Source organism: Gopherus flavomarginatus, chromosome 1 (genome assembly GCF_025201925.1).
Source record: "Gopherus flavomarginatus isolate rGopFla2 chromosome 1, rGopFla2.mat.asm, whole genome shotgun sequence".
Lineage (NCBI taxonomy): Eukaryota > Metazoa > Chordata > Testudines > Testudinidae > Gopherus > Gopherus flavomarginatus.
Genome location: NC_066617.1, coordinates 164,657,879 through 164,685,648, shown reverse-complemented (window position 1 = coordinate 164,685,648; position 27,770 = coordinate 164,657,879).

The window sequence follows — 27,770 nt, the reverse complement described above, 5'->3', positions numbered from 1 at the left end:
GGTAGAGCCAAATCTGGCCTACAGGTCTGTAGTTCTGTTGTTAGTACTGTGTGAAATGGAAGGACACCAGCTTGACTCTCAGATCCCAGGGTGATGTTGCAGGGCTGGCAGTTAGAAAAACAGCTTTTTACTTTTAAAATGAGCACATTTTGATCTGGATTCATTGAGACATGATAAACATGGGATCTGTTTTTACAAAATCACTTTGAGTGTAACTGCACTAACATAGACCCCAACTGGGACCAATGGGACTAATCAGGTGCTATTAGGCACATGCCAGAATACCGTGCCAAATCACGGCCATAATCTGAAATATAAAACCTAAGTGTGGATACAGCCTCAGAGTTATTGCCCCAATTCTCATTTTGATGAAGGTACCCATCTTAAAGCCATTTCACACTGCCAGAGCAGTATGGAGTGGCCTTGGACTAAAAGAATATCAGGCCTTTTGTGTATAGAATCCTCCAGTTCCAGAATTCATCTATTCTCCGAGCACACATTCCAGCCAAATATTTATAATGTCAAATACAAATAGGAGGATTCTCAGCTGCTGACTCTGTTTAGCTTGTGAATAGTCCTTTCTAGTTCATTTATCCTTTGGCTGAGTTTCTACCATGTCTTCTTCCATCAAATTCAACAGAAAATCCTCTCAAGTCCATTTATACTTAAGTTAAATAATCTTTAAAAAAAAGGTAGAAAGCTTGAACTCAAACCAGTTTGTGTAAACATGAGTGGTTGCATCTGAAGAAGTGAGGGTCTTTTACCCACAAAAGCTTATGCCCAAATAAATCTGTTAGTCTTTAAGGTGCCATTGGACTCCTTGTTGTTTTTATGGATACAGACTAACACGACTACCCCCAGATTCTTGACATGAGTGGACAAAAGCTTGACATAGTATAATATATAACAACCATAACTTGTTACCGAAGGTTACATTTTCATTAAACCGAAACATAACTGTTTTGCAACGCCATCTAGTGACACATGTGGTTGCCTATCAAAATCCAACTTTCAAAGCCTTCCCAATAACTATTACATTACATTCAATTGAACTGCAAACAGATATGCAACAAAAATTCTCCTTTCACATGCACTGATTCAGCTGCATTGACAGTTACACCAATGAACATGAGAGGAGAATTTGGTCCATAATTTACTTTATACTATCTATGTCGTTTGTTCAATTTTTTTGTTCTTCACGATTCTACAGTGAAATTAGGCTGGTCAATTTCATTATCCATTTCCTCGCAGTTTCAATATCTGACTTCCATGTTTAACCCCTCTCCCTGTTTGAGACTTCAATACTATACGGGAATGTTCACATTTTTAAAAAAAGTATTTCATTGACAGTAAAATAACATGAAAATATTTCTATTCAGATCCCCAACCAAGGTTAGGGTGTCAATTATATCGATATTCTCCCTCTAAGGTAAAATTAAAATAAGCTTCCACTGGAAAAAATAATAACGTTTTAAAAATAATAATAAAAAAACCTTCCTTATCAAAAGCCATGTTAAAATAAGAGCCTTACTTAAACAATTGCTCAGAGACACTGCTGCCATTTGACAAGCCTAATGCAAAACAAACATCTGAGTTACATAAAGCACTGGGGAATAAAAGGGATCAGGGGTGAGGTAGACCGACAGAAAAGCCAATTGTTCCACCTCCTATTTCTATCTGCCCTGCCAGACACAAATCAAATACACCAGGCCTTTTGGTTTTTTATATTTGGGAGTTTTGAACTATTGTTCTTTAAACTTTTCATTTTCTAGCATTGACACTTTTTTTTCTGGAGTTGTACATTTTTTTTAAAACAAAGCTAACGAAAACCGCATGTCTGAAAAAAATGCAGTATTTCTGAGCAGTGACAGCTACAAAGCCCTTCGTTTCCTGTGGCTAGATTGTAACTTAACTCCCATCCCTTCCATATTCTGCTCTATTTCCCCACTTCTCTATTGTCTTCTGTACCCTGGACACAAGATTTATTTTGCATGGATATAGTGGTCGTCCCATCCCCCACTGCCCCATCCAAAAGACTCAGGGTATTTTACAGAGCAAACATTTGTTGTTGTGCTTCTTTTAAGATAGCATCAAGCATAAATGCTGAAAACATTCCCTTAATCTGAAACAGACCTGGCTTTTCCAAATTCCAGTCACAAACTGGTTCTTCAGCAGTGGGACATAATTATTAAGGGATATGTTCTCCCATCAGCTCCACCCAAGGGGTTGACTCCAACAAAAGCTGCACATGCTCATCTGAGGGAAGGATGTGCCCTACAACCTCTCACTCCAAATGACTGGAGCCCCCACAAAAAGTTAGCACTTTCAGACCAGATGGATTCTCCATCACCAGCAGTCTTTATATTGAGAGAGAATGGCTTTCTAAAAGATGGTGCTCTGGCTCAAACAGAAGTGATGAGCTTGATGCAGAGATTACTGGGTGAGATTCTGTGGCCTATATTGTGCAAGAGGTCAGATGATCAGAATGGTGTCTTCTGGTCTAAACATCTATTAATCTAATCTATGAAAATATTAGTACAGTAAATGACTCTAATACCAGGATCCCACAAACCCTTAGGCCTTGCTACCTGAAGTATTCCACTGAAATCAATGGAATTACTTAGGACTTTAGGAAGGGACCTTCAGTTAGCACATATTTATTTACCTGTCTGTGAACAGTATGTGTGGATGCATGTGTAGCTTATGTGGCAAACCCAGGACAAATGGCTACAAAGGGAGAAGTAGTAATTAGTCCCAGGGGGTTAAAAGGCCTCTCCCTATCCACTGAGGAGAGAGAGCCATGGGGAAATAAGGTTCAGTTGGAAAAGGAGTTACCAGGGAACTAATTAGGTTCAGCTGGCCCCAACTGCTGGTGACCTTTTTAAACCCTCACTGGCATGGAAGCGGCGGGGAGAGTGAGAGAAGCAGAAAAGCTGTCAGCAAGTTAGGTGCAGCAAGGCTCTGAACCCTTCCAGCAAGGAAGGCTGCACTCTGTCCCCAGAAGGGGAGAAAACCAGCACAAGGGATGAACTGGGAGGGAAGGATCAGCCAGACCCTGTGCTACCTGGAAGGATTTGCTTTGCCCAAGCCGGTGTCTCCAAGGCTAAAAAGGACTGAGCCTGCTGAGGAGAAGCAAGTACTTTGCCACATGATGCACACATGAGTGTTGGAATTTTGCTGTTAATGACTGAACTGCTGTGCCCGTGCAGAGCCAGTCAGTGGGACTACGTGCCAATGCAGGGATCTGCCCACACACTGTAAATTGCAGGATTGGACCTTCAAAGGACTCGGCCTCTATTTAGTGCATTCAGAGCAGTGTTTGGATTTTTGGAAATTCCCAGTGGCCAGGGCTAGAGCTGGTTGAACAACAGAGTGGTTGGGTTTTTTTTTCATGAAAATTTTTGTAAAAAATGTATTTGTTTTTTGGCTAACATTTTTCTAAATTTGACATTTTTTGACCTGCTCTATTCAGGGCAGAATATGGCCTATATTATTAGCAGTTTGGGACCAAAAACTTTATTTTTCTATTTCACCTTCAAGAAACCATAAAATCATCCATCACTAGCACGTCCCAGCAATGACATTTTCCATCCGAGATCTCAAGCACAGTTTATGCCTCATGACAAGCCCCATTACCTGCAGTTTACAGCAGAGAGAGAGGGGAGCACAGAGACATTCAATGGTTTGATCTGTGGCTCTGTCTGTTACCTTTGTGGGACTAGAACCCAGGATTCCCAGCGCCATTCCTGTGCTCTAGCGTCCAGACACTATTCCACACTGACAGCCTTAAAAGTGGATTCCACTTTGAATGATTTTTCTGGCAACCAAAATAAAATGCATTTTCAAAGAGCTATGCAGAAGGCAACAAAAACCCTCAGTCGGAATTCTACAAATTTACAGAGTGATTTGCATGCATTCTTGACCCTACCTGTTGAAATACAGCCCTAAGGATATAACATCATTTTCTTCTTTTCTAATCTTAATGTGAATGCTTTACGAGTGCACAAAGTCTCCAGTTAATAAAAACAGCCAACTGTAGGAAATTACATATTTTGTTCCATTTTATCTACAATTATTTCTAAAAATATATTATTTCTGCCACTGTTACTGGGTCTCCCACCATCTAGTTTGTGTTTTTCTGAGCAACCATTGCTAGGCCTTCCATTCATGCAGGCCTCTCTTCCCAACAGAATAAACGTGACATTAGCTGCTCGATTTCTTATAGAAGAGACAGCAAAGGTCAGTCCCAAAATAACCTGCTCCCATTTAGCTGAGAGCACTACACAGAGGAACAATGACTATGAAAAGCTGATGTCAGGGCCGGTTTGCAGAGTTCAGCAAAACTGGCAGGAAGCTACATGTGAAACGGAAAAACAAAGAGAGCGAAGCACTAGGAACACACTGAAAAGGCGATGGGGAGTGCAGAGGGCAAGCTTCAAAGCTAGCAAGAGCCACTTCTATGCTTGTACCAGCAGGGTAGGTTCAGGCAATGCTGTCAAGCTTGCAGCTGCTAGGTCCCACTGGCTCATGGATAGGCTGAAAAACTAGTGTGATGTTCACATTTCTTGCCCTAGTGCCACCTGGGATGGAGAACAAGCTACTTTATGTTGGCTGACAGCTCAGGGTGGGGGAGGAAAGAATACTAACACAGCCCCCTTAGAGAATCAGAGCCTCTTCCCCTTAGTCATGGTTGGGGAGCGTGCACCCTCGTGCTGTAAGAACAGGAACCTCATATCCACTGTAACTCTATGAACAGATACCCCACTCCTGATTAAGTTAACTATGCCTCCCCATGGGACTGAGCCCCTGTCCATATCAACGTACAATGGGAAATGGAAGCTTGGCACATTCCCTTGGTGACCTTATTGTTTCAAACAGCAGCGCCCTCATTTCACATACCAGGCACCTGTTGGGTTGGCCATTTAAAATGAGTTGGCCATTTAAAAGGAAGGGCTGCGGTTTTCGGGTTAACGTGCAGCACAAACCCAACTAAACCCCCCACACTCACTCAATTCTCTGGGGTGATCGCTTCATCCTTCCCCACACTGTGTGGCTAACAGGCTTTGGGAATACATCCAGGAGAGCTTCATTCAGATGTCCCTGGAGGATTTCCGCTCCATCCCCAGACATGTTAACAGATTTTTCTAGTAGCTGTACTGGCCGCGAATGCATCCCAAGTCTTCAGGGCAAATTAATCATTAAACACACTTTTAAACCATGTATTATATTTACAAAGGTACACTCACCAGAGGTCCTTTCTCCGCCTTCTAGGTTCGGGAGCCCGCCTTCAGTGGGTTGGGAGGGTACTAGATCCAGAGTGTAAAACAGTTCCTGGCTGTCATGGAAAATGGTTTCTTCACTTGCTTGCTGTGCACTATCTTCAACCTTCTCCTCCTCCTCATCTTCCTCATCTCCAAAATCCGCATCCCTGTTGCATGAGAATCCATTGATGGAGTCCATGCACAGGGCTGGGGTAGTTGTAGGGGCACCCCCTAGAATGGCATGGAGCTCATCATAGAAGCGGCATGTCTGGGGCTCTGACCCAGAGCAGCTGTTTGCCTCTCTGGCTCTTTGGTAGGCTTGCCTGAGCTCCTTAAGTTTCACACAGTACTGCTGTATGTCCCTGTTATAGCCTATGTCCTTCGTGCCCTTGGAGATTTTTTCAAATGTTTTGGCTTTCATTTTTTGGAACAGAGTTCTGATAGCATGGATTTCTCTCCCCATACAGCGATCAGATCTAGTAGTTCCTGTTCGGTCCATGCTGGAGCTCTTTTGAGATTCTGGGACTCCATGATCACCTGTACTGATGAGATCTGCACAGTCACCTCTCAGCTTGTCAAGCTGGGCAAACAGGAAATGAATTCAAAAGTTTGCGGGGCTTTTCCTGTCTACCTGTCCAGTGCATCTGAGTTGAGAGTGCTGTCCAGAGTAGTCACAATGGAGCACTCTGGGATAGCTCCCAGATGCCAGTACTGTCAAACTGTGTCCACACTACCCCCAAATTCGACCCAGCAAGGTCGATTTCAGCGCTAATCCCCATGTCAGGGAGGAGTACAGAAATCAATTTTAAGATCCCTTTAAGTCAACAGAAATAGCTTCGTTGTGTGGATGGATGCAGGTTTACATCGATCAACACTGCTAAATTCGACCTAAACTCATAGTGTAGACCAGTGCATAGTGGCGACAATCTGCCCACAGCACCTACAGTCACAGCACCACCAACCTTCCTGAGATTTCTAATAGTCCTGAGGGCATGAATGGTCTGAGCCTCAGGGTTAAAAGCCTGAGCCCCATCTGCTGGCAGAGTATATGATTTGGGGGAAAGAAGGAAAGATTTGCACACTGGATCATTGGCTCAATCCGGGGTTTCAGAGGGAGCCTTGCAAATTGGGTTAATACAAAAAGCTTGTGCACATTTTTCTCATTTGTTCCCTACACAGAAACCTTGGCTGTATTAAAACCAATGATTACAATCAATGGCCAAATTTACAAAAAGGCTAGTGATTTTGGGTGCCCCAAAATTCCGGGTGAATTTAATTGCCCAACTTGAAATGCCTTAAAGGAGCCTGATTTGCCAAGAGAGGGTGGGTGGGCGTCTGGCCAGCACTTTCTGAAAAATCAGGGGTCCTTAAAACATCTCAGATTGGCCACCCAAAATTGCTAGTGGCATTTGAAAATCTTGGCCAATAGGCCTAGCATCAAGCTGGTGTATGGGTGCAGTTACTCACAGGAGGATATGCTTATTTAGCAGGTCTGCTATCTCAATGTTCTAAGCCATTCCCAACAGCTGCTTAATGGGTTCAGTGGCCTCAGCTTTTGTCCTCTTACAATCTGAGGCCCTTTGCAGCAGGACCTTCTTCTGCTCCACATGTGACATGCCCCGCCCCTCACAATCCTTATCCAGCCATATCCCCATTCCTCAGCTACTACGTAGAAAAATCTCCCTGGTTTTCATTTGAACTGATACCAGAAAACATTTTCTTAAACTCGTAGATCCTGATTCTCCCCTGCCTTGCACCTTGCATGGTTATTTACACTTCTGCCAGGTGGGTCCAAGACACTACCACTCTGATTTGGTAACATGTTACACCAACCACACAGAGTACAAGGCACTAGAAAATCTGGCCTATATAACTTCCAAATGGTGAATCACAAGTATTACCTTCCACACTAATTGTCTGTTTGCGTGTGCTGTCCTGACAGATTGTTATAACTAGCAGTGGTCTCTCATTTCACGCTTGAGATATGTCTATACTTCAAGTGAAGGTCTGATTACAGAGCAGGCTGGAATACTTGCACCAGCTGTATCAAGCTAGCATGAGTAACAATAGTTATGAAGATGTGACAGCACAGATTTTAGAACAGGCTAGCAAGCCGAGTATGTACCCAGGCTCCCTTGGGGCAGGGCAGAGACCGTCTTTTTGTTCTGTGTTGGTACAGCACATAGCACAATGGGGCCTAGATATCACTGCAATGCAAATAAATAATAATTAATAACTACAGTACTACCCTGAAGCCTGACTCATCTAACTTTACCTGCCAAAATGCATGTCCCACAACTGATACCAAATATGTTTTTACTTAGGAGAAGGTAGTTGCCACTTCAACAGTTTTCCCTGGATACTGTTCAAATTTTACAGCTTGATTTAAATCACATAGATCAACTCATATCTATACTTTATCTGGCTACTCAGTTACAATCGTGGATTTGACTCAGCCTGAATATACGTTGTTCCACCTTGTCATTAACTCATCTTTTCCATATTATCATAGTCTTTGTTTATCTGTTAAGGCCAATGGAATATTTTTGGTGGATGGATGATGAGAATTCCTGATGTATCTGTCAGTGTGGTATTCTCTGTCCAGACATTCTAGGCACTTGAAGACATCTGAGAATGCTCTCAGTTTACATTCTGCTCTCTGCTAGACATTGTGGCATTTACAGGAAATTAAGCTCATGATTTTCTATCTAGGATGAACAACTTGTCTAATCAATAGGTGATGCCCATGTAATAATCACTGGCAATGTAGCAGCATTCCTTGGTAAACATGCTTTTTAATTCATTGCTCTTCCATCCTAAAAATATGTCCATACCAAGAAAGCTGCCAAAATGGAACTAGTGCTGTTCAAGGTGGCTTTTTGGTTCAGCTACGAATGTCCTTATCATTGATCCTGTCCTGCACTTAATATTTCCCAGTCTTAAGCACTGCTTAAAAATTGATACAATTTTTGAATCAAAGGTTTCCTTGCAAATCCTATGCACTTGGGGGAAGTAATTGTTTCATCTTTGATCCTATCAGTTCTGTCACAGGAACAAGAACCTCTGTACTTTCTCAGATCCAAGTGAAGGCACAATAAGGAGTGTGAAAAAGCATTTCACACAAAGCCCATGGGATGCAGCTTCAGGGAACACTTTTGTCAAACTGAGGCCTTGTCCACATGCATTTTATGCACCAGTTTAACTAAATGAGTTGGGAAACTGATTTAGTTAAATCCATGCAGCTCCCTTGTAGGGAGCATTTAAAATTGGTTATTTTAAGAACATTGATATAAGGCATTTTTAATCCAAAAATAAGCGTTTCTACAAAAAGTGGTCGCACAAAAGGGTTTAATTTAGGGACATAGGAATTGCTATAATGGATCAGAACTGAGATCCATCTAATCCAGTATTCTGTCTTTGACAGTGGCCAGCACCACATGCTTCAGAAGAAGGTGTAAGATCCCTGCATTAGTCTGATGTGGGATAATCCATCCCCCACATTAGGGCTGCTCCTGATCTCTGATAGCTAAAGGTTGGGTCAAGGAGGGCCTCTTACTGTGTCTGTCAGTCAAAGAGTTTACAATTTAAACAGGCAAGAATGGGAGGAAGGAAGTCTTATTCCCATTTTGCAGATGAAAAAACTGAGGCACAGTGTGAGTAAGTGACTTGCCCAAGATCACACAGAAGGTCTGGCAGAACTGAGAACTGAAGTCAGATCTCCTGAGTCTCAGTTCAGTGTTTTAAATACAAGAGTATCTTCCATTTCTGGCATTCTAGTAGTTCTTGGACTAGTGTTTGAGTTATTGGACTAGGAGTCAGGACTCCTGGATTCTCTTTCAGCTCTGTCTGGCCACCCTACTTATCTGTGCACCCTTTAGTTCAGACCATGAGTGATATGGCATAGGAGACATCTGAATGTCTCTTCACTTTCACTCCTTCAGGATGATGGCGGTTGAAGAAGTGGAAGCATCTGGTAAAGCCTGATGGCTGATAGAAGATCAAGCCTTTCTGCTGGTTTGATACCTCGGTGAAACATTTAGGTATCTCAGATGTTGGATCACTTTGCAGATTACTTTACATGACCCAGATAAGTTGGTTTTTCAACATCATGGCTTTATGGCCTCATAGTGGCTTCCAGCCAGCATCCCCTCCACTGAATCCTATTTACAGTAGTGCTGTAACACATTACTTAACTCAAGTGTCTGAAGTGAGGCACTCACTCACTCCATTCTTGTATTTCTTGATCCTCACCAGCTGTTGAGACTTTCACTGATCATCTTTCTCTGCTGGTCCTGTCCCTCTATTCTGAGACTCAAAGGCATTGATATAGTGAGGTCAATCAAACTCCAGGTGCGGTTTAGTGATCTGCAAATGACATAAATGGAAAACAGTGGCTAACACATTCCGCAACCGAGACCTTGGCACTGATCCAAGGTCCACTGAAGTCAGTGGAAAAACTCCCATTGACTTTAATGGTCATTGCATCAGGGCCCAAATCCTGGAGTCCTTGAACCCAAAGTGAGCTTTTCAGTATTGTCATTAATCATCATTTGCACTTTTATTAGTGTTTTTCTTCTGTACATCTCAAAGTAATTTGCAAAGTAGTATTAGTCCCATTTTACAGATGGCAGAAATTCAGGAAGAGAGAGGTTGAGTGACTTGTCCGTGGGCACAGAGCAGATGGAAGATCCTCAGCAGATGTAAATTGACATAGCTGTAATGATTTCAGTGGTGCTATCTCAATTTCACTATGGCAGAACTAGAACAGTTCCTGGCTCCACTGAAGTCAGTGGCAAAACTGTCACTGACACACTAAGGCCAGGATCTCACCCTGTGTGTCTGGCTCCAAAGACTAGTTCCCACTGCTTCTCCCAAGTAAAGACTGCAGGATTTAGCCAAAATCAAGTAGTTGTATGTATGCTGTAAAAGACACACTTCTTTAGAGGTTTATGTGAAATGTACATGTTGGTTTATTTCTTTTATTAAGATTTATATGATTTATTTATTTGATTGAAAGTAATTTGGATTTAAACAGTCTCCTATATCTCACTGGAAATCCAAAGACGCCAACATTGTAGTAGCGCATGAGAACCAGAAAGCACAACTGTCTGATCTAGTTTAGTGGTCAAAGATGAGTGACCAACACCGTAGACAAACAGATTTGATGAATGAACATAAGAACATAAGAATGGCCATATTAGGTCAGACCAAAGGTCCATCTAGCCCAGTATCCTGTCTTCTGACAGTGGCCAATACCAGGTGCCTCAGAAGGAATGAACAGAACAGGTAATTATCAAGTGATCCCGTCACCCATTCCCAGCTTCTGGCAAACAGAGGCTAGGGACACCATCCCTGCCCATCCTGGTCAAGAACCATTGATGGACCTAGACTCTATGAACTTATCTAGTTCTTTTTTGAACCCTGTTATAGTCTTGGCCTTCACAACATCCTCTGGCAAGGAGTTCCACAGGTGGACTGTGCATTGTGTGAAAAAATACTTCCTTTTGTTTGTTTTAAACTGGCTGCCTATTAAGGAAGCATCATTATCCACATGGGGAACTGAGGCACAGAGAGACTAAACAACTTACCTAAGATCACACAGGAAGTTTGTGGCAGAGCCAGGGACTGAACATGGGTCTCCTGAGTCCCTGCTTTAATCAAAAAGCCACTTTTCCTTCCTTTCTAAACCTTTCCTGGGACACTGTTGTTCTAACACCCTTTTTTTAAAGTAAACTTCCCTATCTCTCTTTCAAATAATTGCTTAGATTATTAACATTGAACGAATGTTAAAAATCTAATTAAGGAAATTGTCTGAAAACTAGCCTTATTGCAATGGCCTTCCTTTATTTGAGACACGTGGTTATCTCACACCAGTCACACACAGACTGGAGAATTGTGGGACACAGGCTGCAATAGATTCCATCTTAGTGGACAGTAGCATGGCCTAGTGGTTTAAAGCAGAAGTCTGGGTGTCAGGAGATCTCTGTTCTTTTTCTTTCTATGCCATTGGTTCATTGTGTGACCGTGGACAAGTCACCTAAGCTCTCTGTGACTCATGTGAAATGGGATAACACATACCTGCCATATAGGGCCCAGGGCGGTAGGGGTGTGTAAAGTACCTGTATATCACCAGATGAAAAGAGCTATGGAAGTGAAAAGCATTATTATTACTACTACCCTTCTTTGGGTTATTCTCCCACTTGTAATTTCCAACTCTGCAGTCTTGTTTTTCTAAGATGAAACATTCAGGCTCAGAGGGTGGGGAAGCTCCAGGAGGAGAATGGAGAGACATTTACATGCCTTTCTTTAAGATGAGCAAAGGGTGAAGAGAAAGTCTAAGGTGAACATGATGGCCCTCACATGGAAAAGGATGGTGGTTGTCTGCTGTTATGGTGCATATGAGTAGAGGAATAGCAGCAGGTATCTTGTAGCTGTTATATTTCTGTATTGCAGTACTTCATTGTGGGTGAAGCTCACTTCTTCCTCCTGGAGATGCAGGCTTTTGCCCCTTGGTCTCTATTTAAGTGCTACGAGCCAAATGTAGGAATGAATCTAAGATGGTGTAATTTATACCTTCTTTTGTATCCTTGGCATGTAAATTACACCAATTTCAATTATCACTCACTTATTGACAGGTAATTTATACTCCCTTACACATCATTTCAGGAGCTGATCCACTGAGTCTGAACTGGAATAATTTACCGGGTGAGTGTCTGGAAGAAGGTGCAAATGGGACAGCACAGACTCACTTAAACTCACCTCAGAACTTAGCCTTGTTTCTAGTCATGAAAGTAGTCAATTCAATGGCTGCGAGGGCATGGTCAGTCAGTGACAGGTGAACTTCAAAGGATCTGGAGGTTTATTTGGCTATATCCCAAAATTCGAGTGCTTTTTTTATTTTTTAACTACTTTGGTCTAAATTTGAGCTGGAAATCTCATGTGAATAGGCTCCTTCACAAAGTTTCCAGCTAACTGCTGATGTGCATGTTGTTGGAATTACCACATGAAGAGCATTTTTTACTTCTGCTTTGGGCCCAAACCATCCAGGACAAAACCCACTGAAGAAGGCCCCAGGCTTTTCATAAGCATAAAACTTCTGGCTGCCATACCACCTGCTGGGCCCTATCCAACATACCCTTGTAAACTAATGAGGAAGAGCCATAAGCCATTGTCATTAAACTTCCGTTCTTAGTGGTTCATGCACAAAGCCGAGTTTCTTACTCCTGTTCCTACAGGATATGACCTACTTCCTGACCACAAGTGATTGTGAAAGTAAGTGAATAAAAGCATACATTGTAGTTAGAGACGGGCCTGACTCACCATCCCAGGATCTGGATCTGAACTTTCCCAGCAGCTGGGTGTGTTCACATCCAGGATTTTGGTTTGGGCTCACATCTAAATTTTTCATGCGTTCTGTGGGGATTGGATAGCTAAGCTTCTCAATCCCATTCCCAAGCCTTCCTTTCAATGCTGCCCCAGCTCAGCTTTCAACCAGATGCCAGCTGGTGACCTGTGTGAAATGAACTGATCTCAGGCCACTTGCTGGTGTCCAGTTGGTGCTTAGGTACTATAATGTAGGGCCCAGTGATGAAGTGTTCACCCCATGCAAGCCCTGAGCAGGTTAATGTGGGCCAGAAGGGGCCAATTAACCTTAGGTGCTGCACCTGGAGGGGAAACCAAGAGTTGATATGCAATAATTGCAGATGAAGCCCAGCTGGGGGAAGAACTGGGCTAGGAGTATAAAGCCAGGGAATGAGAGTAGGCAGGGGCTGCAGGGAGGAGGCCTGCACTCAGTCTCTGGAGGGCAAGGGAGTTGGCCAGACTCAGAGTTTAGGAGGCGATTTGGAGTGGCAGTAAGCCCTGGTTCCTGCCCTGGACCAGGGAATTTGAGAAGGCTGAAATAGCTACATGAGGGTGGTGGAAGCTCTGATGGTAAACACAGAGATAGGCAAGGTGCTAGAGGTAAGTAGGAAGGAGTCCAGGGGGTCTGAGACTGAGCAGACCTAGCTTGCTAGTCACAGGATCCCTAGATTGCAACCCACAGTACCAGGAGGGTCTGAGTTCCCCTGCCAGCCTGGCAAAGTGGCACAGGACTTGGAGCTGTAACAGGACTGCCTGAGATGGCATACGGACAGCTTGTCCAGGGAGACTTAGTTACCTCACAAGGAGGGACTATGTAGGGTATGTCTACACTGCAATTAAAAACCCACGACTGGCCCATGCCAGCTGCTTAGGGCTTGGTTGCTTAATTTCAGTGTAGACTTCCAGCACAGGGCTGCAGACCAAGCTCTGGGGCCATTCCATTTTGCAGGGTCCTAGAGCCCGGGCTCCAGACCAAGCTCGGAAGTCTACACTGTGATTAAACAGCCCCACAGGCTGGGCCCTGTGAGCCCATCAGCTGGCACAGGCCATTCGAGGGTTTCTAATTGCACTGTGCATATACCCATAGTGACCTGGCCGGAGGGCTGAGTCATGAAGAGGGAGCACTGCAAGTCATGGAGACAGAGAGGGCCAGAGTGTGAGCTACTGATGGAAGCGGAGACCAGAGGGGTGAAAGCTAATTCCCAGACCCAACCACAAGGAGGAGCCTCTGCAGTGTGTGGGATTCCTTCACAGGCACCTGAAAAGAAAGATATAGATTGCAAGTATAGATGTAGATGGGTGGAGGACAGGTGTCCACCTCGCAAACAGCACCGTCAAAAGTGTTATCAATTGGCCAGAGGGGACAAGGACTAAGTGGGCCAAGGAGAAATGGGGATGAGTGGGAAATTAACAAATGAGATAATTATAATAATACTTTTCACTTCCATAGCATCTTGTGCCTAAGGATCTCAAAGCATTTCATTCTGCCCTAACACCCTCCACCCTGTATGATGTGTAAGTGTTATTTCCCTCTCACTCAGAGAGTTAGTCTCTCTAGCACCAGGCAAAGGCATGTTAGTGGAAGATGGTGGGTGTGGGTATGAACTGTACTTTGCTGCTGCTTGTTGAAGTCATCAATCACTTTTGATCTGCCCTAAATCCCCACACATGTTTTAGACATCATTCAAAAGCTGTTTAACACATGAACCTATTTTTCTTGAAGATAAAGAAGACAACGTTGTAACATCATTCATTTAATTCACCTCAGCTACTCGGTGCCATTTTTCTTCTCCAGGGTCTCAGTTCTATGTGTGAACCCAAGGGGTTTAGGACCACTTGCAACACAGAACCTTGCATAGAAGGCTTTGAGCAGCCTCTTCTTTTCTATAAATTCTACTGCAATCCCTCTCTCATGTAAGATTTCAGGCAGGGAAAAAAATATGCAGTGGATGTCCACATTTTCCATCTGCAAATGCTTAAAACAAAAAGTTGCCAAAAGGGCAGGTCTTTATCTTATGGTATTTTTTTTGAAAGTCCTGATTCCTTTTTTGGTGTGCATGCATACAGTGAAGACTGAATCAGAATGCTGTCTGAACCACAGAAAGGAAGCCTACCATGCAATTTCCTGTTTTCTTTCCTACAAACTGTATCTTCAGATGCTACCATGGAGTGAAATAAAAGCAGAGATAGAAGCTGAAGCATGGTCAAAGACTTCAGAAAAGATTTTAAACAAGGATCTGATGAGGCAGAGAGATCCACAGAGGTCGCTGCAGGTGGCAGGAGCTGCGGAGGAGAAGGATCTTGCATCCCAACTGTGAGACAGTATGAAGGGACATCACGGAGGCTGCCAGTCGGTGCTAGATAAGAAGAGAGGGCGGAAACTGGGGATGCTGGACACCATTGCCTTTCACCTCTGGTAGCTGCACCAGTACAAACTAAGTGCGAAGTGGGTGTGGAATGGCGGCCTTCTGGGACCAGATCCTCAGCTGGTGTAAATGGGCACATCTTTGTTGAAGTTGATGGAGCCAAGCTGATTGACACTAGCTAAGGCTTTGTCCCCTCATCAGGGAGTGTTTTACAGCCACTCTGTGCTGGTGTAAATGGCTACAGAGGGAGCAGGGCAGTGGTGAATCAGGCGCTAGGTCGCTGAGATAGCCTGGAGAGAAAACCTAGGGACATCAAGGGCGAGTTGAAGACAAGTTGGGCCATTCAAACAATAGTCTGAAATGAGCAAGGTGACAGGCGAGTTGTCTGGGGGTTGGGAGCAGCGTGGTCAATGTAACGAATTAGAAGAATGAGCCATCTGTTTGTGCATATGGCTGGCTGTCCATTTTCCCTTTCCTGAACAGCACAGTTTGGATCACAGCCTATTTTCAACAATTACCCTTCCTTACTTCCCATAGTAGGGATCAAGCTAAGTCAAATAATAAACAAGCCGTAGACTCATTCTTTCCTCTATCACTTATCCTGGAGGAAAACACTTTGTTTTTTTCTCACACTACTCACCTTCCTCTGTCCAAGGCTCCCAATACTCATGCTTGAAGATATACACTGACTGAGATCTGGGTCAGGGAGAAACTAACGTCCATGGTATAACAGGCACAGTTAGATGCATTATTAAGTTGCAGGAGAGAGGATAACCTTATCTCTCTCAGACATCTGGCATCAGTCACTGTCTGAGGCAGAATAACAACTAAAGGTTAATCTAAAGCCCGTGGAAACCAATGGGAAAAGTCACATTGACGTCAATGGGCTTTGGATCAATGCACCATTGCAAGATGTTGGGAAGCTCTCCCATCTTCACTGCTGGCAAACAAACACAAGCCAAACAGGACACAGAATAGCTCTATTTGGAAGATGGCCCAATGGTCATTCCTGTTGGACACTGGAAAGGGAGTGCATTGCAAAGTCACCGGCCCAGGCCCACAAAAGAGAAGGTGGCATCTCTAGCAGAGCCAGTGCTAGGCATAAGCAGATTAAGCAATTGCTTAGGGCTTTGAGCTACTCAACGGGGCCCTCTATTAATTATTAGTAAGTGTAGTGTGTGTAAGGCCCTCATTGGGCTAGCACAGCACTGGAACTCTCCAATGTTTTGAGGGTAGTAGGTCAGGGTGTTCAGATGAAGAAGAATGAATGTTGTGAGGCTGGGCTGCATTAAAGTCAGATCCTTGCAATCCAGCCCTTGAGGTCAGTGGTAGGGGAGACGAAGGTTCAACTGTGAGGCAGAGGCAAGGCAATAGACAGTGATAGAGTGCACCACTAACGGTCTGCTGGGGTGTGCTTGAACTGGCCTGACTTGGGAGTGGTTTACGGTGGGGAGGGCAGCTAAGCTAGGAAGAAGAGTGTGTGTTTATTGATGGCGGAGGGTGTTCCCTGAAATCTGTTGACCCACAGTCTGTTTAGTCTTAATCCACCCCTGTGTGGGGAACATTGGCAAATATGACAAATGAGATGGACAGACTGGGACCTCCTCTGTCTTTACTGTGGATGTGAGATCACATGCTATAGCTGCTGCTTGTGTAGGCCCCAATGTGAAATCAATTGAGTGGGGACCCCAGTTAATTTTCACAATCTACATAATGTGGTTGGGGTTGGGTGGAGGGATTGGAAGCTGGGCAGGTTGGAGGTATTTGCCGTTAGGAAGGTGATGGTGAGGGAAGGCTTGGGGAGCTGGAGCAGTCAGATGAGCCAAAGACAGAACTGTTTATCCAATCCCCTATTTCAAGATCTGAATAAAATAGGACCTAGATCCAAACCTGAAATCCAATTGGCTTGATTTATGTCTAGTCAGTCTGGGGATGATCAGGAAGTTTTTCTTCATAGAAAGAGGCATCAAGGTACTTATCACTTTGGGAGCAGGACAGAATTTCACCACCTGGTAGGGGTGGTTGGATCTGGGCGATTGTCACTGGAATGTGGGGATAAAAGGGCCCCCCACATTCCTCTGTCAGAGGTGGGACCAGGAGTGATGAGCACAGCAAGCCAGCAGGTAGGGGATGTGTGTGCTGGGGCAACAGGCTCACAGAGGAGAAACGGGGCAGCACAAGTGAACAATAAGGCATTGACTTTCAAGTTTTGGAAAGAGCTGGAAAGGAAGAGGCAGACAGCAAATGCTATCTGCTTTCCTCCTCATGGAAAATGTCCAAAGTCACAAACCTGCTGGAGTTGCACGTTACTGCTTAGGGAGGTTGCTTGATCTTTGTTTTCTGAAGCTCAAAGGCTGCTGGCGGTTTCCAGCTGTGTCAGTTTAGGCCTGTCACAGGCCTCCTCCCTTCCTCAGGCCCTGGCTAATGACTTCTGTGACACATGCATTCAAAAAAAGAGACTCTCAACCTAGGCCATCTACCAATAGTACAGTGCCCAAGAGGCAGGCTAGTTGAAGAAACTGCTCAGCACTTTTATTCGCTGCACAAATACCCGGTCTGCGTCTTCTTAGGCTTCTGCATGCATTTTCAAAAAAAACAAAGTGATGGAGGGTATGTCTACACAGAAGCTGGGGTGTGATTCCCAGTCAGAGACATAGCTGAGCTAGTTCAGATTGACCTAGTGCGCAGGAGGGGCTAGGTCAATCCAAATACATGCCTATCATCTCTGATGGGTACAAATTCAGGGTAGCTAGCCCCTCCTGCTGCTTGTGCCACCACAGTGACTATTTTTAGCATGCTAGCATGATCAGAGCTAGCGCCTGTATGTTGCCTTAAGTTCAGAACCACACCCACAGCTCGAAGTGTAGCCATGCCCTTCAGCGCCTAAGTCCTATTGGCCTGTAATAAGGCTCAGTCATTAGTAAAGCTACTCCCATACAATCATGACCTCATCTCATCAGCATAAGGTCTCCCATACTAGTAACAAGATACTTAACCTTTCCCCACTGCCCCCTTCACTTGAATGTTTCCAGCAATGTTACGTTGACTACTTTCCAGTTGTTAGGAGAGAGCTGTGCCGGAGATGGGTAAGTGAAAGGGGTGGAGTGGAGCAAGGGCAGCAGGAACAGCCAGTCACCACCTCTGCTTCCTCCTTCCATCTCCAACCCTCACCCAGCCCAGAGCACTTATAGAAACTAGAAATGGAAAAGATACATTCGGTTCCATCCAATCCATCTCCCTGCTAATGCAGGATTGTCTCCTACAGGACAACTTCTAGCCTTTAGTTTGATATGTTCTAAGCTCTTTGGGTCAGGGTCTGTCTCTTTGTTCTATGTTTGTGCAGCGCCTAGCACACTGGGGTCCTTGTCCATGACTGGGGTTACTAAATGCTACAGTAATTCAAATACTAGCATACAACAATACAGTAGAGATTCCATCCCTTCCCATTTAAGACTATATAATGTTTTCACCCCTCAGCTAACACATCTTCCTACCAGATGTTTACCTGCTATTCAGCTTCAATTTATCCTTTTTTTAGTTTTACCCCATTATTCCCAGTCACACTTCTATGTACCAACCCCCATCCATTCCTTTCTCCATAGCATTAATAACCTTAAAATATTCATAAGCCATTATCTTGTACCCCCATCCTCCACATCTCTTACATATCCCTTAGCCACTCTACACTAAATTAGCTCCATTATTTCCTCCTGTGTCATTGCCTTCCACCGATCGAGATCAAAAGACTGTGTGATCATAGATGCAAGTGATTCTACTCATCTCTACAGTTGAGAGCCAATTGTAGGGACTTTTAAAAACATCATACATACTGCACGTTTAATCTTTATACTCTGATCTTTTGCACAAGGGAGCATGGCTCATCTTGTTGTTCTGTGTTTGTACCGTACATAGCACACTTGGATCCTGGTCTGTGACTGGGGCTCCGAGGTGCTCCTGTAACACAATAATATGTAATAATATTTGCCCTTTTCCTGCATCAATAGCCTTCTTCATGTGTCAGTTTGTTTTGAACTGTTGATGAAATGTGAAAGCTAATGAGCTTGTGTGATTATTGCAGACATGATGTGTAGCCCAAGGCGAATGAATTACAGAAGGCACAGTGAGTTGCAGAGGTGGTGGCTGGTTACATAATATTGCGTGGGAAGCACATCTCGTCTTTCATAAGTATTCAACAGAGAGCAGCAAGTCAGCAAGAAATACTTTGCTTTGGAAAAATACACTCTGCTGCATACTCATTTTTTTCTTTGAACTTATGTAACTAGTCTGACTTGAAAGGAATTGACTGAAGCCACATTATGGAACCACCACTTTATACGTAACCTACAGCAGATGCCTGGTTAACAGAGTAGTGTACCATTTAAGGCTATTTTAGGTCAGCTACCAATATCAGCTAAAACAGATTAGAGGCAAAGGAAGAAGTCTTGTTAGAGCAGGAGGCTGAATCAGGAGTTTGGGGTTGTACTATGTGACCTTTGGACAAGTCACACCCTCTCTTGTGCCTGACTCTCCTTACCTTAATCATAGGGATAGTAATGACTTTGGAAAGGGCTGAGTCCCACCCCATCCTCAGAAGTGCACACTGACTCTGAGTCTGTGCCCAAACTGAGGGTTGTTGGGCTTTAGGGGTATCTCAGAAACAGTAACACAATGTAAATCTTTGCCTGGATTTCCCACCTGGAACCTGGCTGTCTTTAGGATTTCCTTCCAAGACCGCCTCGGTTTTAGGTCCCTAGTTCTTTACAGCTCCCGCTGGAGCTAACTGGACTGACCTGCTGACATGGATGAGCAATAGTTGCCCTAAATACAGGTTTTTAACACCAGAGCCTAGGCTCACTCAGTGGGGGAAGCCTGCATTCCTATACAGAGCCTTGGACTTTGCCCCCATTACCATATGTACCATGTGGGGGTGTTGTGCATGTGGCTTCATTAGTTAAGACCAAAATTTGGATCAATTCTTGGGGGCCCAGCTTGAAACACCTTAATGCTGACAGCTGGGCAACCCAAAATGGAGGCATCCAGAATGAATGAAGATTGGGCTGTCAAGTTTTAAAGGACTTGGAGACTCTTAGTTGCAATTTGCTACAGAAGTGCAAAATATGGGCCAGGTATTCTGCTGTTGTAAATCAGGGTAGCTTCATTTGCCCAGGCTCTCTGGTCTGCTAAGGCCACTTTGAACTGCTGGAGAGAGCTGGTGAAGAAAGCCCCTTGGCAGAAAATTATTGCCTGGTTTGCTAGCTGCCCGAGTCCCCCACCCTGCTGGGAGGGGATGGTGGTGGTGGTGTGCTCTGAGGTAGGGCCTGGCCAGGAGGGGCTGTGATGGACTCAACCTTGAACCCATGGTAGTAGTTAGCATAGGCCCCCATCTTCTTTAACTTCTGCCTGAGCTGGGCAGCTGAGGATCAGGGAGCTGCAAGTGGCACCCTCCAGGCACCACTCCCCACTATGTCTGAGCACAGCTTGGTGGTAATAGGGAATTGAAATAACTGATGTCAATAGAGTGCTGCCAATTTACACCCATTGAGAATTTGGCCCTATACCTGCATGTAGTGATAGCTGCTCTACTTTGGTCGAACTGTCCCTCTGGGAGGACAGCAGTTTCGCTATATGATCTTTAAGGGAATGATGTCCTAGGCTTTCAGAAGTGAGTAATGATTTTGGGTGCCTCATTTTTTGGGTGCCCAACTTGAGATGCCTTAACAGAGCTGGATTTGCAGAAAGTGCTGGGCACTCACTCTCTGAAAGTCAGGCCCCTTTCAGGCATTTCAACTTGGGCGCCCGAATTCTGAGGCACTCACAATTATGAGTCACTTTTTAATATCTTGGCTGTTGTTTCCAGGACTGATTTTTCACGGCCCTTTAGACACGTATACTGCACTGTGCCTTTGTGAACATGTTTCCTTTCCTTTTGTATCTGCCTTCTGACTTGTGGGAAAAGGGAATGGACAGTTCTAAGCATCTAAATAAATAGCAGTTGCCACATGAGCTTCTGTTTTTCAGGGTATTCAGTGGTGGAGGCAGCGAGAAGAGGATGGGATTTAAATTAGCCCATAGTGTTTTGATGACACTTCCCTTTATGTGTTTAGGCCATGCTGGCTCAGGCCATCTGGCATCTGTCCAAAGTTACTGCAAAGCAAACAAGACAGCCATTGATCTCTCAAAAACTGCAGCAGTGTGTGTCTGCCTGTGTATCTGACTCCCTCCTGTTACTGCTGAGCCTGAAACATGATAACTCATATAGGGTTTTGGAGTTTAGATTAAAACTGATTTCACTGAAGTACTGTCCCATAAGGAAAACCCAAGGTTGGATTTAAAGGGCTAGACAATGGAGCAGCTGTGACATTTAGATATTGCTTTTGGAACAACACTCATAATATATCACTTTATTCTGCTGGGTTATGCTTCCCTCTTGTTCATGGTAGAAATCACAATATCAAAATTAGTAAAAGAGCTTAAGTGTTGTTTGTTATGGAGCATGTTAAAAGTGAAAATGCTGCTGAAAAAGCTGAACCTCACTTCCCAGGCTTCTCCCTCTCTTTCACATTCATTGAGCAATTGGTGCACGAAGAAAGAAATATCACTCTACACTCGATAGAAAGATGGGAGCTGGGTGTATTTCTTTCAAGTTTTCGCAAGATGAATTTAACATCACCAATTATAGTAATACTCAGGGCATGCGTGTTCGGTAGCCATGGTACCAGCCATTTAATCCACTCCTTACCACTGAATTGGGCTCCAGAATCTCAGCAGTCATTCAAAATACTAGAAACTTGTAGCCCTTGTGGTTGCAAAAATAACCTTAAAAACCATAAACCAAGTGGAACCAATGACACAGTCTTCCTGAATCTGCAAAGAGCATGAAACAATAGCTGTGTGACATGTGACCTGCCTCTTTTTTTTTTCCAGTGGAACGTTAACTGTAAAAATGCATGACAGCTGAGATGGTTGAAATTTATTGAACAAAAAGTTTTTTCATCAAAATAGTTGTTTTATTAAAACAATTTTTGGGAGGAAAATTGTCACAATTGAAAATGTGTAATTTAATTAAATACTAGTTCTTTCATAAACCTTTTAAAATAACAATATTGTTAAAAATCAAAACAGCCTATATTACTGAAAATTGGGGTTTGTGTTTATGAGAAATTTCAATGACAATTTTGATAATGTTTTTGATACAATTTTTAGATAGCTGCAGAATATGTGAAAAAAGTCAGAAAAAAATGAAACACACGGAAATGCAAATAACTTCAGCATTTCAAACTTTTCCACAAATAAGGACAAATGCAAAGTACTCCATTTAGGAAGGAACAAGCAGTTGCAAATGAGATATGACTGCCTAGGAAGGAGTACGGCAGAAAGGGATCTGGGGTCATAGTGGATCACAAAGTAAATATGAGTCAACAATGTAACACTGTTGCAAAAAAAGCAAACTTCATTCTGGGATGTATTAGCAGGAGTGTTGTAAGCAAGACACGAGAAGTAATTCTTCCGCTCTACTCTGTGCTGATTAGGCCTCAACTGGAGCGTTGTATCCAGTTCTGGGTGCCACATTTCAGGAAAGATGTGGACAAATTGGAGAAAGTCCAGAGAAGAGCAACAAAAATGATTAAAGGTCTAGAAAACATGACCAAGAGGGAAGATTGAAAAAATTAGGCTTGTTTAGTCTGGAGAAGAAAAGACTGAGGGGGGACATGATAACAGTTTTCAAGTACATAAAAGGTTGTTACAAGGAGGAGGGAGAAGAATTATTCTTAACCTCTGAGCATAGGACATGAAGCAATGGGCTTAAATTGCAGTAAGGGAGATTTAGGTTGGACTTTAGGAAAAGCTTCCTAAATGTCAGGGTGGTTAAGCACTGGAATAAATTGCCTAGGGAGGCTGTGAAACCTCTCTTGAGCTCCCTTCCAGTCCTATGATTCTAAATATTGGTTTTCATTTTTTGACCGACTTCAGTGTAAATAGATGCATTATTAACTATTTCACGGAGCATTTTGGAAAAACATCCGGTTGGCATGCTTATCCTGCAGTCCCAGATCACCTTTGATGTATCCTCAGATGCCAACGGCCTTAATTGCCCGTACTAAGCTACCAAAAACTCCACCTTCCCTTCCATGCAATGACGTTTAATATGCAGTGATTTGCAATCAATACTATTATTTGCAGCCTACTGGAAACTGAAAATGTGGAGACAGTGTAAAATAAATGCAATTTCACATAAAAAATAAACAAGTCAGGGCTTGAGTGTGTACAAGTGCTGTACTGAGTGTATTATTTATTTCCTTATTTAATTCATTACTAACACTTGTTTATGAATGAATATAAACTGCTGCAGGAACTCTATCGTGCCACACTAGAATGCTGCAGAACCGCTGAATTTTGCCATAGAATTTGGGACCACTTTGCCAGGAACTACACGGGGCCTCGCTAACAAAGGTAGGAACTGTGGATTTGGTCAGCTGGCATCTGGTGTCTATATACACATGTATGGAAGGTCTAAAACAGAGCAGGAGTTGGAAGCAATGTTTCTACCGATTTATTTTCATAGAAGTATGTAGGGGATAATGAGCAAACTAAATGCTCTAAACAAAGAACCTAAAGGCTAAAACAGAACAGCAGCCAGGAATGCATGTAATATCCTGTCTAATTGCAGTTTACAGATGAGTTGCTTAGGTTTATGCTGAAACGCCCTGTTTGTTACAAGTCCTAATGTGGTGTCTGAAACCATACTTTAGAGATGGATCCAAACCCTGAACGCTGGCATCCAGAGCCCTGATTGTTGGGAAAGTTCAGCTCCAGATATAAACTTTGCAGCTGGCACCCTCTCTGTTATGGTATGAACCAAAATTGCAGGCTCCTCACCCCACGCTTTTGAAGAAGCTTGAATCCAGATTTGGATTTGAGCTGTGAAGCCAGTGCTGCTACCATTTTCCTTTTCTATTATGGGCCCACAACTGTGGAGCGCTCAGCCTCAGTCACAGAGCACCTTACACTTACCCGGATCAGCAGGTAGTGATCGATTTATTGGGGATCGATTTATCACGTCTAGTGTAGATGCGATAAAATCGATCCCCCATCGCTCTGCCGACGACTCCGGAACTCCACTGTGGCACAGGGGAGCGTCAGCGGTCGACTCGCTGCCGTCCTCACGGCCAGGTAAATCAACCTAAGATACGCAACTTCAGCTACGTGTAGACCTAGCCTAAGGGACATAACTGCTCTTTGGATAAGGGGAAGTTAGCGGTAATGAATTGTGCTGCATTCATAAGACTCTACACCCCTACAGTGCTTTATAGCTACAGAACCTTGGGCAACTAGTGAGGGGAAAATCCTCTTCACTGAGAAAAGTCATAATAAAAGGGGTGATAAAGATGGTGGAGGAAGATGAAATCCTCTCCTGAGATCATGGAATGTCAGCAAATTTGCTGTTACAGGCAAATCTGTTACTATGGGCACAGCTGAGCCCCCTTTATGCAGCAGATTTGGTTGGCCATTCCCTTCTGTCCAGGCAAGCATCTGATTGTCTCAATCCAACACCTGTTTTTTGGTAAGCATGTTCTATCATCTGACTCCAGCAGTATGTCTACACAACTGTCATCAAAAGGTGTGACTGCAGCACGCATAGGGATACCCAAACTAGCTTTGATCTAGCTACTTCAGATAACAATAGTAGAGAAGCCGTAGCAGCGTGGGCAGTGGCACAGGCTGGTAAAATTCTTCCCAGGACGTTGGGTATTTCCTTGAGCAGCTAGCACCTATTTCTGCCTATGTTGCTGTGGTTTCACTACTCTTGGTATCTGAACTAGCTAGATCAAAGCTAGCTCAGGTATAGCTACACATGCTGCAGTCAGACCTCTGACTGCTGGGTAGACATACTCTCCAGATGCCAAGCTTGGGAGTTTTGAAAGGGGTCAGCTAATTATGGTTGCCAGTGTCGTGAATTCTTTTCTCTTTTCTTCTCCCATTCAAATTTACTAATGATACAGGCTGCTTCTGACCTCCCTTTAGAAGGCCCTGTCAGGAATCAGAGCCTGCTGCAGACCTAGACTCCTGGCAGTTTTATCAGTACAGCTGGTCTGCAGCAGCTTGCCTGACTGGCTGGCCACACCACCTATTTGCCTGGAGGGGTAAGCAGGTTGGCTCTTACAGCAGCAGCAGTAACTTGCTCAATGTTTATGCCTATTGTTGTGACTGATCCTGCCTTGCATCCCTCCTGGCTTCAGTTCCTGACTCTGGCTTGACCCTTAGCTCTGGTATCTGGTTCCTTACCCCCAGCTTGACCCTTGGCTCCTGTCATGGTATAAACCCCCACTCTGAACCTTAGCGTCCAAAAGATGGAGTACCAACATGAATTCCTCTAAGCTTAATTACCAGCTTAGAACCTGTAGCGCTGCCACCAACCAGGAATTCCAGTGCCTGGTACACTCTGGTCCCCCCAAAACCTTGCCCAGGGACCCCCAAGACCCAGACCCTCTGGCTCTTAACACAAGGAAAGTAAACCCTTTCCCCCACCGTTGCCTCTCCCAGGCTTTCCCTCCCTGGGTTACCCTGGAAGATCACTGTGATTCAAACTCCTTGAATCTTAAACAGAGAGGACAATTCACCTTCCTCCCTCTCCTTCTCTCTTCCCCTCCCTGACTCTCCCTGAGAGAGAAAGTAATCCTAACACAGAGAGAAACTAGCCTCTCTCCCCCTTCCCTCCTTTCTCCCCACCAATTCCCTGGTGAATCCAGACCCCATCCCCTGGGGTCTCACCAGAATAAAAAAAAAATCAGGTTCTTAAACAAGAAACTTTTAATTAAAGAGAGAAAGACAGTAAAAATTATCTTTGTAAATTTAAGATGGAATATGTTACAGGGTCTTTCAGCTATAGACACTGGAAATACCCTCCCAGCCTAAGTATACAAGTACAAATTAAAATCCTTTCAGCAAAATACAAATTTGAACTCCTTCCAGCCAAATACACATTTGCAAATAAAGAAAACAAACATAACCTAACTCGCCTTATCTACCTAGTACTCACTATTCTGAACTTATAAGAGCCTGTATCTGAGAGACTGGAGAGAAACCTGGTTGCATGTCTAGTCCCTCTGAGCCCCTAGAGTGAACAACAACCAAAATCTAACAGCGCACACACAAACTTCCCTCTCTCAAGATTTGAAAGTATCCTGTCCCCTGATTGGTCCTCTGGTCAGGTGACAGCCAGGCTCACAGATCTTGTTAACCCTTTATAGGCAAAAGAGACATGAAGTACTTCTGTTCTATTAACTCTTACTTATCTGTTTATGACAGCTCCGCTTCAGACTATTGATGCCTGCTCTGACCCTAGTTCTTGGTTCCTGGTAGCCGCGCTGACCACTAGGCCTGATGTCCACACTGACCACTAGGCTAGACAGCCCTCATCCCAGTCGCCTGACAGGCCCATGGCTAGCTCTGTCCAGCTGCATGTCCTGCTCTGAGGTTTCCATGCTCTGTTTTTCGGTCACCAGGAGGGGGATATATCATCTGGAGGTAGGTTTTTGAGCCCACTGAGAATGGTCAGACTTCACTACCCCGATCTGAAATAACTATTTGGAAGAATGATTTCGTTTTCATCTTGTTGCTATTGGCAAGAGGAGGAGTACAAAGTAAGAGAAGAATTTGTTCCTGGCTGACTTCAAAACAGAATGGCTCCCTGTTTGCTTTTCTAAATGCTCACTAGGTGGGGATGATTTCTGGGGGTTTGTGATCCCAGGTGCATAGTTTGCTTTCTGTCTTGCCACAGCAGTTTACCTTATTTACAAAAGAGTCTTTCAGCACCTGACCCCGTGCCCAGGGCAAGCTCTGCAGCCTGTAATTGTTTAATTAGCTTGTGTTAGTTTATGCATCTGTACCAGTACGTAAACAGGTTATTTCAGTGTGTATCCAATCAAATGTTTAACAGGGTTTCCTGTGCTGCTGTTGTTTGAATGGTGTGGCCATGTGCGTAGGTAGAGAGAGAAGGAAAAATGAGCCCAGGCCAGAATGCTAGATCTGAATTTTGAGAGTATTCAAAATCCACAGCTAAATACCAGTTTGTTTTTTGTAAATGCCCTTTATCTTCATAAGAGACTGAACCCAAACCCTGCCTCTAAACACCCTTAAACTTCAGGGTGTCCAAGAGTTGAAGCCTCAGCTGATTTTTGACAGTGTATAAAACAATGGCATTCTGTCTTTTTACTCTGTGCCTTTTGTTTTGTTTTAATGATGGGCCAAAACAGCAAACTTCCTCCCTCTCTTTCCACAAAGCTTTGGGGCTCAGATAAAACCCTCAGGGGATATGCCAGGGTACCTTGTGTACCGTAATGAAGGCGATATTGGAGTAGATCAGGTGCTTTTATTTCCCCTTCCAACAAGGGGACATTTAGTAAAATGAAAGGCAGCATGTTTAAATATCAATAAATGGAAATACCATTTTATATAACACATATTTAACCTGGGGAACTCACTGCCACAAAAAGATCAATGTTAGAGTTTTGGTTTTTAATGTTATATGCTGGGAAATTTTGGAACATAGAGTGAGGAGATGGAAGGTTGAGATTTTAATTGGCTTTGCTTGTCCTATTTCTACAGAGCCAATGTAGCTACTGGAGAATAAGCTGCAATCTATTTTGTGTCGTGCAATATCACACTGTCAACTAAATTCTCCCTGAAGAACGTTTTTTACTGGTGCTGATATAAGAGGCAGAGAAAACCTTAGCTGAACTTTCAGATCCTTTATAGGGAATTGGCAACTAGAAAACTTGGC